The sequence below is a fragment of the Mesoplodon densirostris genome, chromosome 11, assembly GCF_025265405.1.
Source record: "Mesoplodon densirostris isolate mMesDen1 chromosome 11, mMesDen1 primary haplotype, whole genome shotgun sequence".
Lineage (NCBI taxonomy): Eukaryota > Metazoa > Chordata > Mammalia > Artiodactyla > Ziphiidae > Mesoplodon > Mesoplodon densirostris.
The window spans coordinates 93,015,707-93,030,819 of record NC_082671.1 but is presented as its reverse complement, the minus strand read 5'-3'; positions in this window follow the sequence as shown (position 1 = coordinate 93,030,819).

The window sequence follows — 15,113 nt, the reverse complement described above, 5'->3', positions numbered from 1 at the left end:
AATATATGCAAATCAGTCAATGTGATACACCATATTAACAAATTGAAGGATAAAAACCATATGATCATCTCAATAGATGCAGAAAAAGCTTTTGACAAAATACAACACCCATTTATGATAAAAACCCTCCAGAAAGTAGGCATAGAGGGATCCTACCTAAACATAATAAGACAATATGGTACTGGTACATAAACAGAAATATAGATCAATGGAACAGGATAGAAAGCCCAAAGGTAAACTCATGAGCATATGGTCACCTTATCTCTGATAAAGGAGGCAAGAATATACAGTGGAGGAAAGGCATCCTCTTCAGTATGTGGTGGTGGGAAAACTGGACAGCTACATGTAAAAGAATGAAATTAGAACACTTCCTAACACTATACACAAAAATAAACTCAAAATGGATTAAAGACCTAAATATAAGGCCAGACACTGTAAAACTCTTAGAGGAAAACATAGGCAGAACACTGTAAGACATAAATCACAGCAAGATCCTTTTTGACCCCCCTCTAGAGAAATGGAAATAAAACCAAAAATAAACAAATGGGACCTAATGAAATTTAAAAGCTTCTGCACAGCAAAGGAAACCATAAAGACAACACTCAGAATGGCAGAAAATATTTGTAAAAGAAGCAACTGACAAAGGATTAATCTCCAAAATATACAAGCAGCTCATGCAGCTCAATACCAAAACAACAAACAACCCAATCCAAAAATGGGCAGAAGACCTAAGTAGACATTTCTCCAAAGAAGATACACAGATTTCCAGCAAACACATAAAAAGAAGCTCAACGTCACTAATCATTAGAGAAATGCAAATCAAAACTACAATGAGGTATCACCTCACACCGGTCACAATGGCTATCATCAAAAAATCTACAAACGATAGATGCTGGAGAGGGTGTGGAGAAAAGGGAACCCTCTTGTACTGTTGGTGGAAATGTAAATTGATACACCACTATGGAGAACAGTATGGAGGTTCCTTAAAAACTAAAAAAAGAACTACCATATGACCCAGCAATCCCACTACTGGGCATATACCCCGAGAAAACCACAATTGAAAGAGAGTCATGTACCACAATGCTCACTGCAGCTCTATTTACAATAGCCAGGACATGGAAGCAACCTAAGTGTCCATCAACAGATGAATGGATAAGAAGTGTGGCACATTTATACAATGGAATATTACTTAGCCTAAAAAAGAAATGAAACTGAGTTATTTGTAGTGAGGTGGATGGACCTAGAGTCTGTCATACAGAGTGAAGTAAGTCATAAAGAGAAAATAAAATACCATATGCTAACACATATATATGGAATCTAAAAAGAAAAACGGTTCTGAAGAACCTAGGGGCAGGACAGGAATAAAGATGCAGATGTAGAGAATGGACTTGAGGACACGGGGAGGGGGAAGGGTAAGCTGGGATGAAGTGAGAGAGTGACATGGACATATATACACTTCCAAGTGTAAAACAGATAGCAAGTGGGAAGCAGCCACAAAGCACAGGAAGATCAGCTCGGTGCTTTGTGACCACTTGTATGGGTGCGGGATAGGGAGGGTGGGAGGAAGATGTAAGAGGGATGTGATATGGGGATATATGTATCCATATATTTGATTCACTTTGTTATATAGCAGAAACTAACACAATATTGTAGAGCAATTTTACTCCAATAATGATGTTAAAAAAATAGTGATGAACATTAACTAAAAAAAAAGATAATTAATAAGAACCTGCTGTAGAAAATAAATAAATAACAAAATAGTAAATAGAAAACAAGTTTGGAATCAGACTCAAAGGTAATACAGATAGTAACATCTGTATATTTACATCAGTATAAATGATATAAAAATAAGAATGCTAAAAGTGTTTAAAATATAAAAAAGAGTATAGAATATATGATGCATAGGCAACATACTTGTCAAAATTGATAAGGAAGCTTGAGAAAGAGCTAAATAATTTTTACATAATTTTAAAAAATACATAGCAGTTTAAATTAGAAACCGAAATGATTTGAATAGACACAGATGGAGAGAGAAAATTAGAATCTCTTATAGGTCTGTGTGAAAATTATCTATAATGAAGCACAGAAAAAGACATGGAAAAGTACAAAAAACAGTTAGAACACATAAAGCAAAATGATCTTATGTATGTCAAAACTGAGTCGATATGAGATAATAGGGAGAAAAGGGGTATGGTAAAGAAGATAATGCTTGAGCATGTCCCAAATTCAGAAAATTTTCTCCATGTTATGCAAATAGAAACATAATACACATATCCTTCTGTACTAATGCCTTTATATCTTTCTCATATGTATCAAAATAATTTAAAGGTAATGTTCATTTTTTTCTCTTGGCATAGGTATTGTCAGATTATCTTTCAGGTGTACTGTAGTAATTCACATCTTTGCTAGCACTGGGTTTTAACATGTTTATGTTTGTTTGGGCCAACATGATAAACAAAAATTGATATGTCACTGTTGCTATAATTTTTATTTTACTGATGTTGTTGTATGTTTGTTTATTTAAATTTTGCTCTTTTATAAATTTCCTCTTTGTATCTTTTGACCATTTTCATGTTGGAGCGGTTTTTTTCCCATCAATTTGCAAAAGTTCTCTTACATTTTGGTCATTAATTCTTAGATGATCATATGTATTGCAAATATTTCCCTCTGTTTATTACTTTCTTATGATGTCTTTTGCCATAAATATATGTTTAATCTTTGTTCAGTTATATTTGTATCTTCTCTTTTATAGATACACATGTCATTTAAAAATGTTACTCTGGTAGCTGTTATAAGAATAGCTAATTATTGTAAAATACATAAAACGATAGAGGAATATCATGACAAAATAATAATTACAAATAATCATGTCATCCCCCCCAGATTTTGATGTATCATGTCCCATATAAATATATGAAGAAAAATATATGCATTTTACATGTATATCTATATTTTTCAATAAAAGTGGAATTAGCTAATGCTTTGTAAGTGTACATTTTAGTCTTTTAATGTGTTATTAACCTTTATCTATGTCATTAAATATTTACCAAAGCAATCCATCAACATGATTTTTGACCTTATGAGTATTACATAATTAATTTAAAATCATAAAACTAATGTGAAAGAAGAAGGTTTCTAATATTCTATCATTTTTAAAAAGTGCAAATATTGTTCCTTTAGCAAAAAGTTTTGTTCATGTTAATGTTTATCTTTCAGGATGAAACCCTTTAAGATAACGGTTGTATTGAAGGTCAGGAGAGGCATTTTTTTATATACATACTATATTTTTAGAGAAGTTTTAGGTTTAGAACAAATATGAGAGGGATGTACAGAGATTTCCCATAAACCTCATGCCTCCACACATGCCTTGCCTTCCCTGTTACTAACATCACTCACCAGAATGGTGAGTTTTTATTTTTTCAGCAAGGATGAATCCACTTTAGCAAATCATAATCATCTAACATCCATCATTTACCTTAGAGTTCACGCTTAGTGTTGTACATCCTATGTGTTTAGGCAAACGCATAATAACATATATCCATCATTATAACATTATACAGAGTATTTTCACCAGCCTAAAAACAATCTGTGCTCTGCCTAGGTCAAGAAACATTTTAAGAGTTTGATGCTTAAATTATAAGTTGAGTAAAAGAATTTTAATTCTTGAGGAAGAAGAAGGGGTGAAGAGAAAAGGAAGGTGAAGGAAGGGAAGGCGGAGCTGGAAGAGGAGAAAAGTGCGTTCCATCTGCTCCTTTCCCCGCAAAAGGAAGAAATAGGGCAGCAGACTTCCAGCTGCCCAGTGCCTGAGATTTAAAGGCAACGCACATCAAGTGGAGAGGTGATGAAGTGGTTTCCTAATGTATTTGATGACCTGAGGACTGCTCAATTTTTCTTTTCCTGAAAAGCACATGTGAGAGACCCATATCTCTCTGGGTCTCTTCCTAACACTCTTTTGGATTGGTACAACTTCCTTCAAAGTCTGAGTTCCAAGAGACTTTGGTAAATTACATTTTATAGGTCTGTAATTTCTTAACACTCATTCTCATTTTTTTTTAAATCTTTCTTAGGAGGCGGGGGAAAAGGATGGATGTAACAAATTGTGCCTATTACCTATTTTTCTCAGGAAAGCTATGCCAAGATATGTGTATACTTTTCTCACAAAGATAAATTTCACATAATTACCGTAAATGAAGCATGCAGTGCTTGTAAAGTTCCAGTGAGAAACCTTGCTTCAAAAATCCTATCAGCTTAGTTTTATTGCTCAAACTGAAGCACAGGTAAGAACCTGACCATTAAACCTGTTTTAATTAGGTAATGGAGTTATAATTGGATGCTCCCTGGGATAGGTTATAACACATCTAAAACATTTCTTCCCTTTGAGAAAGTAATCCACTTGTAGGCAAAACCCTCTGTCTACAACGCCCTAAAATGTGGAGAGCCCAGTTAGCAAACTGGACTTTTTTGAAAGAGTCCACTGCATAAGAGCACTAAAACCAATGTTGTAAAATATGAAAATCATGGAATAGTGTTTTTAGAAGGAAATAAAGTGATAAGAATAAAATATTTTGTCTTACTTTTAGGTATATTTTATCCTAAAATTTCTGCCTCTGAAATTAGACCTGACCTAGAAAAAGAATCTACTTCTGACTTTGACATGTAACTAAAAAATCAGATGAGGATATGGAATAAGAAGTTTTATAGATTGGGGACCTCATCAGACTTTATGGACTTGAGCTGCTCAGCTCATGTTCCTAAGATATGTGAAAGCTACATGGCAATACATTCAAAATGAAGAGAGAAAAAACTGAAGTGAAGAGACTCTAGGAACTTCTTCCTCTATCACTTCCTTTATTAACCCATTCTCCTCTTGTCTTGGGAAACAAAGAGATTGCCCATGGAGGGCTAATGGGACCCTAGATTTATTTACATGACTGTCTGGGCAATTAAAGATCCCTGGTATTTTGGTATCCCTCCATTCTTTTGGCCTCACATCTCCTTTGATGCAAGAGATAGCACAATGGTGGGAAGATTAGCTTAGAATTTGTACCCTTTCCCCTCAGTTTTGTTACACAGACTTCACAAGAAATGAAAAGCCTCTTGAGCTTGCTTCTAGCATTTAGGGATCATCTAGGTGGCATGCAGAAGCAAATGAAAAATGTCTGGGAGTAAGAGACAGCTATTCTGCATTTGTAATAGAAAACAGAACTGGCATTGGGAAGGTAATGAGACATATACAATTAATAATTGTCAGTTGACTTGGTGATGCAGCATCAGTTAACAAGAGACACATCTACATATCCACTTTAAAATGATACAGAGTCCTGATTCAGGGGAAAAAAAGGATAAATTCCAGTATTTTAGATGTAGGTTACATGGGAGGTGAGAGTACAAAAAGCTTAGAAAATAAAGAGAGAAAAAGAAAAAAAAGTCCTGGCTATCCAGAATCCTCCTCTCCCTAAAAGAATAGCTAAAGTCTAAACACAATAAAAATTAAAATTCTAGGCTCATGCACATCTTATGTTATCACTTTCAACCATGAGTAACTCTGCTTAATATGTGTGAGTTAATCGTTCTCTTTTTACAGATAAGGATGTGTAATTTCTGAAATAGGGCAGGGGCCTTGAAACCGTGAGTTGAACAAATGTATAAACTAATTAAGTTACAATTAGTGCTCTGAGGTTCAGAGTCTCAAAAATTATTGTCTATGTGGAAAAGTCACCTTCTATATAGTCAATTAAAAATAATTAGTTCCAACATGAAACTTTCATTGATAAATGAGTGGGAGAAGTCTTTTTGAAACTTTATGTTGAAGGTTGAATGTGTGACTTGCCAGGAATAATTATATGTCTGTAAAAGAAAAAGATTTTTATATTAATTGATTCCAAGATGGGTCCCAACCTAATAAAACTGAAATGCTGTTGAGAATTAGACTGAACGTTAATACAAAATTTGGTTTTGTTTTGTTTACCAAAAGAAACCTTAAAGTTTTTGAGCCTCCATCTAGAAATTGGTAGCATGCCAAAATTAGATGTTATAATTTCTGTCCAAAGCTCCCATTCTATGAATTGGAAAAAATATAACCTCCTCAACTGAGAATAAATTTAGTCAATTCAGATTTGTCCCATACTTTCCTCTTATCCTCAAATTCCTAAGTCTCAATTTCTAGAAGTCTTGGAGTTAAATGACATAATATTAATAATTAGGGTGGAAAGCAAGATGAGATTGGTTCTTGTTCTGTACCTTTGTCTACACTGGTTATTATTATTCCATCCTGCCATCTGCTGTGAAACTGTCATTATCCCTCATCTCTAGTCTGAGGTCCAAGACTCCTCATAATTGTCTGCTCAGCCTGTCTAACCCCATGGCTCTAGTGCCATATATTTAGCCCTCTTGGTTATAACAATTATTATAGATTGCTTCACTTACCTACAAAAGATGTGCTATTAGAGTAACTTAAAATTTCTAATTTTATGTATATAGACCAAGGAACCACTGAGTGATAAGAATTTGTAAATTCTTTGTAAAATAATTTCTAAATTTAAACTGTCTGATATAATTTCCCAGATAACATTTTTTTTTGTAATTTGTAAAAATATATTTGAAAACTTTCTTGGATAATTAGAAGGCTGTAATAGAAATTGTAATTTAGAGTAATGAGAGGTACAATGACTCAGAAAATGAAACTACTAATTAAATCAGTGTGTTACTGATGGAAAAATTGATAGAGATCAATGAAGAAATTGCCAACCATGAATAAAAACAGTATATAGTTAATATTCTAACATACAATAAAGTATTAAAATTAGTGAGGAAAGTAAGAAATATTTAATAATATGTTAAAATATTTCATTGGTTTTTGGAAAAGAAATCTCATTTTACCTAAATCCCATCTCAAGCACAACATACATTGCAAAATGAGTAAATTATTTAGATATAAAATGTCAAAATATGAATAAAATATCTGAATGAGTATATTCTAATTCTAAAATACAACAACATATACCATAAAACATTAATGGGCTTAGCTTATACATTCAATTTATTGGGGAGGGTTGCGTGTGAGGATGAGACTTATGATGTAGGAATGCAACACCTTCCAGTGTATGAGCAGGTATTAATGGAAGAGATGCACCAATTTGGCTCAAAAGACAAGGATTCTGGATGAGCGACAATTTAGTGAGGCATCTTGCTTTCTTACTGAGCTCCCCAAAAGTCTGATAGTCTGCAGTTAATTAGCCCTGAGTTAGATTAGTAAGGGACCTACAGGCTGAACATGTAGACAATTTCATGCCTCTTTCAAGAATAGATATGTGGGTGTGAGGGAGACACAAGAGGGAGGGGATATGGGGATATATGTATACGTATAGCTGATTCACTTTGTTGTACAGCAGAAACTAACACACCACTGTAAAGCAATTATACTCCAATAAAGATGCTAAAAAAAAAAGAATAGATATGTGAAAGGTTAGAATGCTGAAAGCACTTACTAAACTCTCGTAACTAGTCATGGCAGAACCATTGAAGTTTTTAAACCAGGTGCTGTAATTTGACAGCACTTTTTCCCCAATTTGTGAGATGCTACATACAAACAACGATGAAGACATTTCAGCACAACTAGAGACCTGGGAACTAATTAAAATATATACATATATATATATATATATATATGTATATATTTTAACATCTTTATTGGAGTATAATTGCTTTACAATGGTGTGTTCGTTTCTGCTTTATAACAAAGTGAATCAGTTATACATATACATATGTTCCCATACCTCTTCCCTCTTGCGTCTCCCTCCCTCCCACCCTCCCTATCCCACCTCTCTAGGTGGTCACAAAGCACCGATCTGATCTCCCTGTGCTATGCAGCTGCTTCCCACTAGCTATCTATTTTACGTTTGGTAGTGTATATATGTCCACACCATTCTCTCACTTTGTCACAGCTTACCCTTCCCCCTCCCCATATCCTCAAGTCCATGCTCTAGTAGGTCTGCATCTTTATTCCCATCTTGCCCCTAGGTTCTTCATGACCTTTTTTTTTTTTCTTAGATTCCATATATATGTGTTAGCATATGGTATTTGTTTTTCTCTTTCTGACTTACTTCACTCTGTATGACAGACTCTAGGTCCATCCACCTCACTACAAATAACTCATTTATTCTCTACTCAAAGCAATTCTATACCACATTTAGATATCATACATTGCTGTTTGTTTGTTTGGGGTTTTTTAACCACATTGTTTTTAACTCCTTGTGTGAGTTCTCTCTCTTCTTTTGGGGGGAAAGTGTTGAAAATTTTGGTCTGCCTAAACACATTTTTGTGGAGAGATGCGCACACAAAGGATTTTGTTACAATGAACTAGTGGTCTTAATATTATACTAACTTCTGCAACACTTTAGAAAAGATGTTTGGTAAGCATCTTTGAACAAGCTTTGAGATATAGATTTTTAAATCCATTGCATGTTTAAGCTAGGGAGAATAATATCACCAAATGAAAGGACATGAGACAAGAGAATAATACAATTTATGTGGTATTTATCCAAATGTGGTCCATGAAATGTCCACATTAAAATCATCTTGATGCTTGTAAAAATGCTGTTCCTGATGTGGGAGGCAATCTACTAAATCAGAATATGTTAGGTCCAGGACACTACAGTTTTAAACATTCTTCATTTGTTCTTCGTACACTAAAATATGAGAAGCACTCAGTTATAGGATTGATAAAGGAGGAAGAAAGAGCCTGAGATGAGGAACTTAAAAGAAGTGGTCAGAAGATTGGGAGAAAGACTAGAAGTAATTTAGAAGAGAATCACTTCGTTTGTTGAATCAAGAAATCAAAGATACTAGAAATAAAGAACATAATACAATAATGGTCTTGTTTTGATATACTGAAATTTATAAAAAGTTAAACACTGTTGAAAGAATAGGAAATTGGGTTGAAAGCATACAATATCTATTCAGAGATAGAATGTCCAACTTCCAGTCATGTTCTAATGTGGAAAATTATGCATATATAGTGGGAATAAAAGGAAAATATTATAAGCAATTCAGGGAAACTTAGTTAATAGTGGTGTTAAAAAATGATTAAAGAAGACAATTTAAGTGCTAGTAACAAACTTTAACCCTTCATAATGGAAACAGTCTCCATTCAGAGAAGTGTAAAAGGAGGGCAGGAGGCTTTTATAGGATAAAGAATAAAGAACAAGGAAGAGAAAAATAGAAAATATATGATTGGCTGGGGCCATATAGTCAACCTGGACTGGAGTAAGAAAGCCCAGAGTTGGCCTGGCATTTGAGGATTAGCTGACTGGATATACCAAGTTTCTGGTCAAGTGGAACATTTACAAGAAAGTTATCCAAGTCTCAGTTTGTTGACGTGACACCCCAGGCAAAAGTGGCTCCATCTCGGGCCTAGAAAGTTCTTTCAATAGTGCTCAACCTGGCTTGAATAATCATAGCACATTCTAGTAAATTATGAAACAACTGACCACAAACAAAGAGGTATAGATAAATTCAGTGGTGAACTGGAACCTTCTTCCATAGCCTCTCAAAAGCCAAATGTGTATCTCTTAGCTTGAAATAACCTTAGTATGGCTATATACACCACAGAAATAGGAAAATGCTAAAAGTCAGCTATCCCCTACCACCATCACACCTGAGATGTCAAACATCAATACCAAAAGATGAAGAGAAATGAAAAGAAGTTCAGAGGACAATCATTGGAGCTCTGAACGAGCCAGGGAGATTTTCCTTGGGAGAGGAAACAAATATTAAAGAAATAAATATATATAAGTTTAGCCAAGTGAAGCTTAAGGGGAAATATAATAATTATCTGGAAGTATATGGAAAAGTTAAACATCATTGAAAAAGAAGATCATAGCATGGTTCCAGGAGTAAAAAAAGGACTAAAGTAATTAATTATAGTGTAATTCCCCAAAACTTACTAAAAGGGAAATATTTTTGCAATGTAAAAAATTATTAAAAGCCTATGGTTGCAATAATTTCTATGGGTATTTAAAAATTACAGAAATGTTTGCATGTTAAAAAATAATTTTTTTAATCCAACAAAAAAACTAGAATTGACAAAACGTGTGTAGAAAAACTATTTTTTGATTCTTTTAGTATTGTGACCATCATTATTGTTACTAATTGACAAAATCTAAGTTATTTTTCTGTAAGAAGATAGATATTTACACTCATGTTAATTAATACATATTTGAGATGATAATAAATTGAAACCTAAAATAACCTGAAATAAATCGATAATAGAGGGATGTAGACACTGTATATTCTGTTTAAATGTAGAATTTTCAACTATTTTTAATGCATGAGCTTTTCAGTATGAAAGGTGTAGTAAGATATTCAAAAATTACAAAGGAAAAAGAAAAAAGAAAGTACATTTCCACAGCTATAATTACAAAAGAAAGACTAATTACTGGAATACTTTCACCCTAAAGTTTCATGTGTGTAGTAGCTTTAATCAAATGATCCCCAAACAGTCACACTTCTTAGAAGGGGCATATAATTTTAAAACACAGAAAAAATCCCATTTCAGGTTTAGTAAGGCCTATTTTGTATTCATTTTCATGCTTGAATTGCTATGACTATGTCAAAGGAATAGATATATTCACAGCTGAATGAAATTTCTTTATAATGTTTTCCATGGACTGAGCTATTTCTTAGAACAATTGGGAGTCATTATGCAGCTATACACAGAGGTTTTATAGGCCTTTTGTTGAAACTTTTAAAATGTAATGTTATATAGGGGAGTATAATATGCAAATTTTTTTCTGATAAAATTTCTTTGCCTTTTAATATTGTATAAGTATTATGCCTCACTTGGCTACCTCACACTCAAAGCTGTCATTTCTAAATAACTCAGACTTTAAATAAAAGGTCACAGAGCCATGAATTTAAGAGTTTCTAATCAGTTCAGTCTGAGGAGTATATTTTAGCACAAGTTCTAGTATTATTATATTTCATAAGATGGCCTTTATTTAAGACTTTGTTGTCCTTTCATTCTTTCAGTAATAACTGGTTTCAGTGAAGAATGTATTATGGTGTATTATTAACCCATTAACTCTTGGACTTCCCTCCCACCTCTCTTTCATTCTGCCTTTTTAAGCTGTCAGTCCATTGTATTCAATGGAGCATCAGAAAATACCAGGTTCTTTCAGCAGCACAGCAGGTGTGTATTTATGAAGCATAGCTGATATATTCAGCAACAGTCAACAGATTAATGTCACTGCTCAAAATCCTTGTTAGGAGAAAAGGGGAAACAGTGATATAAAAATAAAAGTACTATTTCTTTCATGCATTTAAAGAAAATTTTAGACAACACGATGAAATAGTCTCTCCAGACTCCTTAATGACAGCAGATACTGGCTTTTTCATCCTAATTCCTAGACCCCTTTTGACTTTAAACAAATTAATCACTTGTTCATTTTCCTTATATCAACTGGACTATGGATAATGGCAAAAATGAAGGGAAATAAAAGATTTAAAAGATTCAAAAGTTCATTGTGCCAGTCTATTTATATGACCTTTAATTATTCTGAAATAAATTATGAAATTGACTATTTCCTTTTCCTTGCTTCATTCATTAAAATAATAATAATAATAATAATAATAATAATATTCAGGAAAAGTAATATCCAGGTAATGTGGAGGATAAACTCTTAGCTATTTTCTAATTTTTCTTCCCTTATTTTCCCATCTTTCATAGTAATCATTTTTTGTTTTATTTTGTTTTAATTTTTTTGTTTTTCTGGTGTTTTTGGATTTTGGTTTTTTAAGCTTGGCATTCTGCTTCCCAGGATAAAGATTACATTTCCCAAACTCCCTTTCAGCTTTGTGTGGCCTTATGACTAATTTTTTTCTAATGGAATTTCAGCAGAAGTTGCAGATTAGCTTCTAGAAACCCTTTCTCAAAGGAAGTTTCATATGTGCTCTTTACCTATAATTTTCTGTCTCTACCTCCAATAAACTACCTGCAATGTGCAGGCTCTTACCTTACACAATAAGATCAAAAAGGTATAGTGTGTACAGGTAAATAAATGGGTAGAAGATAGTGGAAGCCAATTTCTTACTCTCATAGAGGGAAGTTACAGAAAAACAAGAAAGGAAGGTTAGAATAAACCATGTGGTACTGGATTGGAGTCAGAGACACGAGAATAAACTCATGTTTAGCTAATATATAAATATGTGTGTGTGCACACACACACAGAGAACAGATAAATAATTATAAATATCTGTGTATACATGGTCTAGTATATATTCAAATTACCTAGTTCTATCTATTGAGAGAGCCTAGAAATAGAAACACCTCAGAAGCAACAAGCACACCTAGCATTCAGATTTTGGTTTCTAATTATCATTTCCATTAAAGGCACTAGGGCTTATTGGAAAAATGACTTACTCTAGAATGGGGACAGGGAAAATATAAGGGGATTCTGGAGTGCCTTTAAGTACCAGAATGTAAGCGTGTCCTCAAAAAAACAGAAGGATGGTGACATGTCATAGAAAAATTGAAGTCAAACTTAAATAGCTCCCAGAGGTCAAAACTGGAATAATCTGAGCCACAAAATTAATAATATAGTATTGGATTATAATCCAAAGTATAAAATAAATATCAATAAGAGCCATAGTAATATAAATAAGCAATTAACTAAGTGATTAAATGGAAGAGATAAATCTTCCTTGGTTCCTTACAAACTTCCATTTAATATATGTAGTGTCTCCCCATTCCAGGAGGTGGAGTTTAATCCCTTCCCTCTTAAAGGTACACTGGACCTAGTAATGTGATAACAAGGAATAGAGTATAGAAAGAAAAGCAAAGTGAATTTAGAGTAGAGAAACCTGGCAAACACTACTTTAACCAAGTGATGGTTAATATCACCAATAATGTCATCTGCCCACTCATATGATGTGATGAGAAAAGCACTCTGCCTCTAATATTCTTGCCAAAAAAACAACCCCAGTCTAACCATGAAAAAAATCAAATAAACACAGACTGGGAGACAGTCTACAGGATACCTGGCCAGTACCTGTCTCAAGACTATCAAGGTCATAGAAAAGTAGGAAAGATTGATAAAGTGTCACAGACCAGAGGAGACTTCATAGGCATGAGACATAAATGCCATGTGGTACCCTGAATTGGATCCTGGAACAGAAAAATATATCAATAGAAAAACAAGTAAATTCAAATGAAGTCAGGGTTTTAGTTAATAGTAATGCACCAGTGTTGGTTTCGTACATTGTACTGTAATATGTTAACGGGGGGGAAAGTTGATGAGGGATATACATTAGCTTTTTGTATTATGTTTGTAACTTTTACCTAACATCTAAACTTATTCCAAAATTGAGTTTATTTAAAAAGTATGGTGGAACAAAAAGAAGCCTAGATATAACACCATGGAATGCCTTATAGCCCTGACCCCTGACACTGAATTCTACATAAGAGAAATGAACTTATAATTTGTATCAACGACTGCTACTGTGGGTTTTCTATTATTCGAGGCCAAACTCAAATGCATATGCATATAGTAAACAAGCATGAAAATTACAAAAGTAATTAAATGATTTATGCAAATATAATGTGTTCCAGGTTTTAACCACTTATTTTTAGTGTCCCATTAAACCCTACTTTCACTCTCTAACAGTCAAGAGCTTTCTGTAATTAACTTTGTTAATTCTCATTCACATGTTCAAATAACTAATAAGCTATGACTACATATCAAATGCCTCCATATGTATAAAGGAAACTTGAAACATGAGAGCTTGGAAAGCTGAAGCTCTTATTCTCTTAGAATAATATTTACAAAGTTAAATCTTAAATGATGCAGAATATTGTAGTAGATTGATTTAATTTATGGTCCCAATTAATGGTCTTCCTGTCTCCATACCCCGTGCATTGTGACTTCATAAGCTCCTCTTTTCAAGAGGTGGAGTTTTGGTTATTTTTTTTCCTACGACCCCTTGAATCTGAGTTGGGCTTACTACTTACTTCGGCTAACAGAAATCAGCAGAAGTGAAGGTGTGCCACTCCTGAGCACAGGCTTCAAAGACTTTGTGTCTCCACTGGATTCCTGTCTCACCCATGAAACTAAATCTATACTAGCCCACAGGAGGATGAGAGAATATATGGAGGAAAGCTGAAGTCTCAACAGACAAACCCCAGAAGGAGAGCTTATACTAGCTGGTACAGAAGTGAGCTCAGCCAAGATCAGCAGAGCCTGGCCTACATCAGAAGAACTGCGTAGTCAACTAATAGGGTAGTGAGAAAAAATAAATTGTTTTAAGTCATTATGTTTTACAGTGGTTTATATAACCCAATGATAACTTACTGATATAAGGGTCTATTTTTGAATGTTTCCTGCATGTAAATTTCTTCTCCAAATGGTCTACCCCCAAAGCAGCCTAAGTCTAAAAACCACATACAGAAATTAAAAGCAGCAATAACATCAAAGTAACTATAGTAATGTGAGGAGATCTACAGATCAGAACATTTAAAAAGTTCTACCTTTGCCCCCTCTCCACCAAACTCATGTACCACAAGGGACCACTCACTTCAAACTCCAACCCAGCTCCAGTCTACAAACTTATCCTCATCTTTTACTCCTACAAATTCTGCCTTACAAGTTCCATAACAAGTCTGTCAAACTAGGACTCTCCTCTGAGGTCAGGAAGGGGAAATTAAAAGAAAGAAAATAATTCTAAAAGTTCTTTTGCAAACAAAGAAAACAGAAAAGTTGGGGGCATTTATGTATTAAAAGTTTTCTTATTACAACTTAAATGCAGTTGAATGCAAAAATTATATTCCTTATTAAACGGCAAAATGAATTTCTACTGTAAAAGACAAATGTTTGCCTATCCATATCTCCAATACAGACACTTTGCCTTCTTGGGTCAATTTTGACTAAACTAAGCAACTAACTCATGTTTATTCCCCAAATTAACTAAGTATCATTTAGAATTAACAATCTATAAATTTGCCTTAATTAAGGTGACTATTTTAGGTACTAAAAAAAGGGAACATAATAATACATTCAGGAAAAATAAAAATGCTAGGTTCTCTTATTGGTAGATCTTATATTCTCTTTCTCTATTCTTTC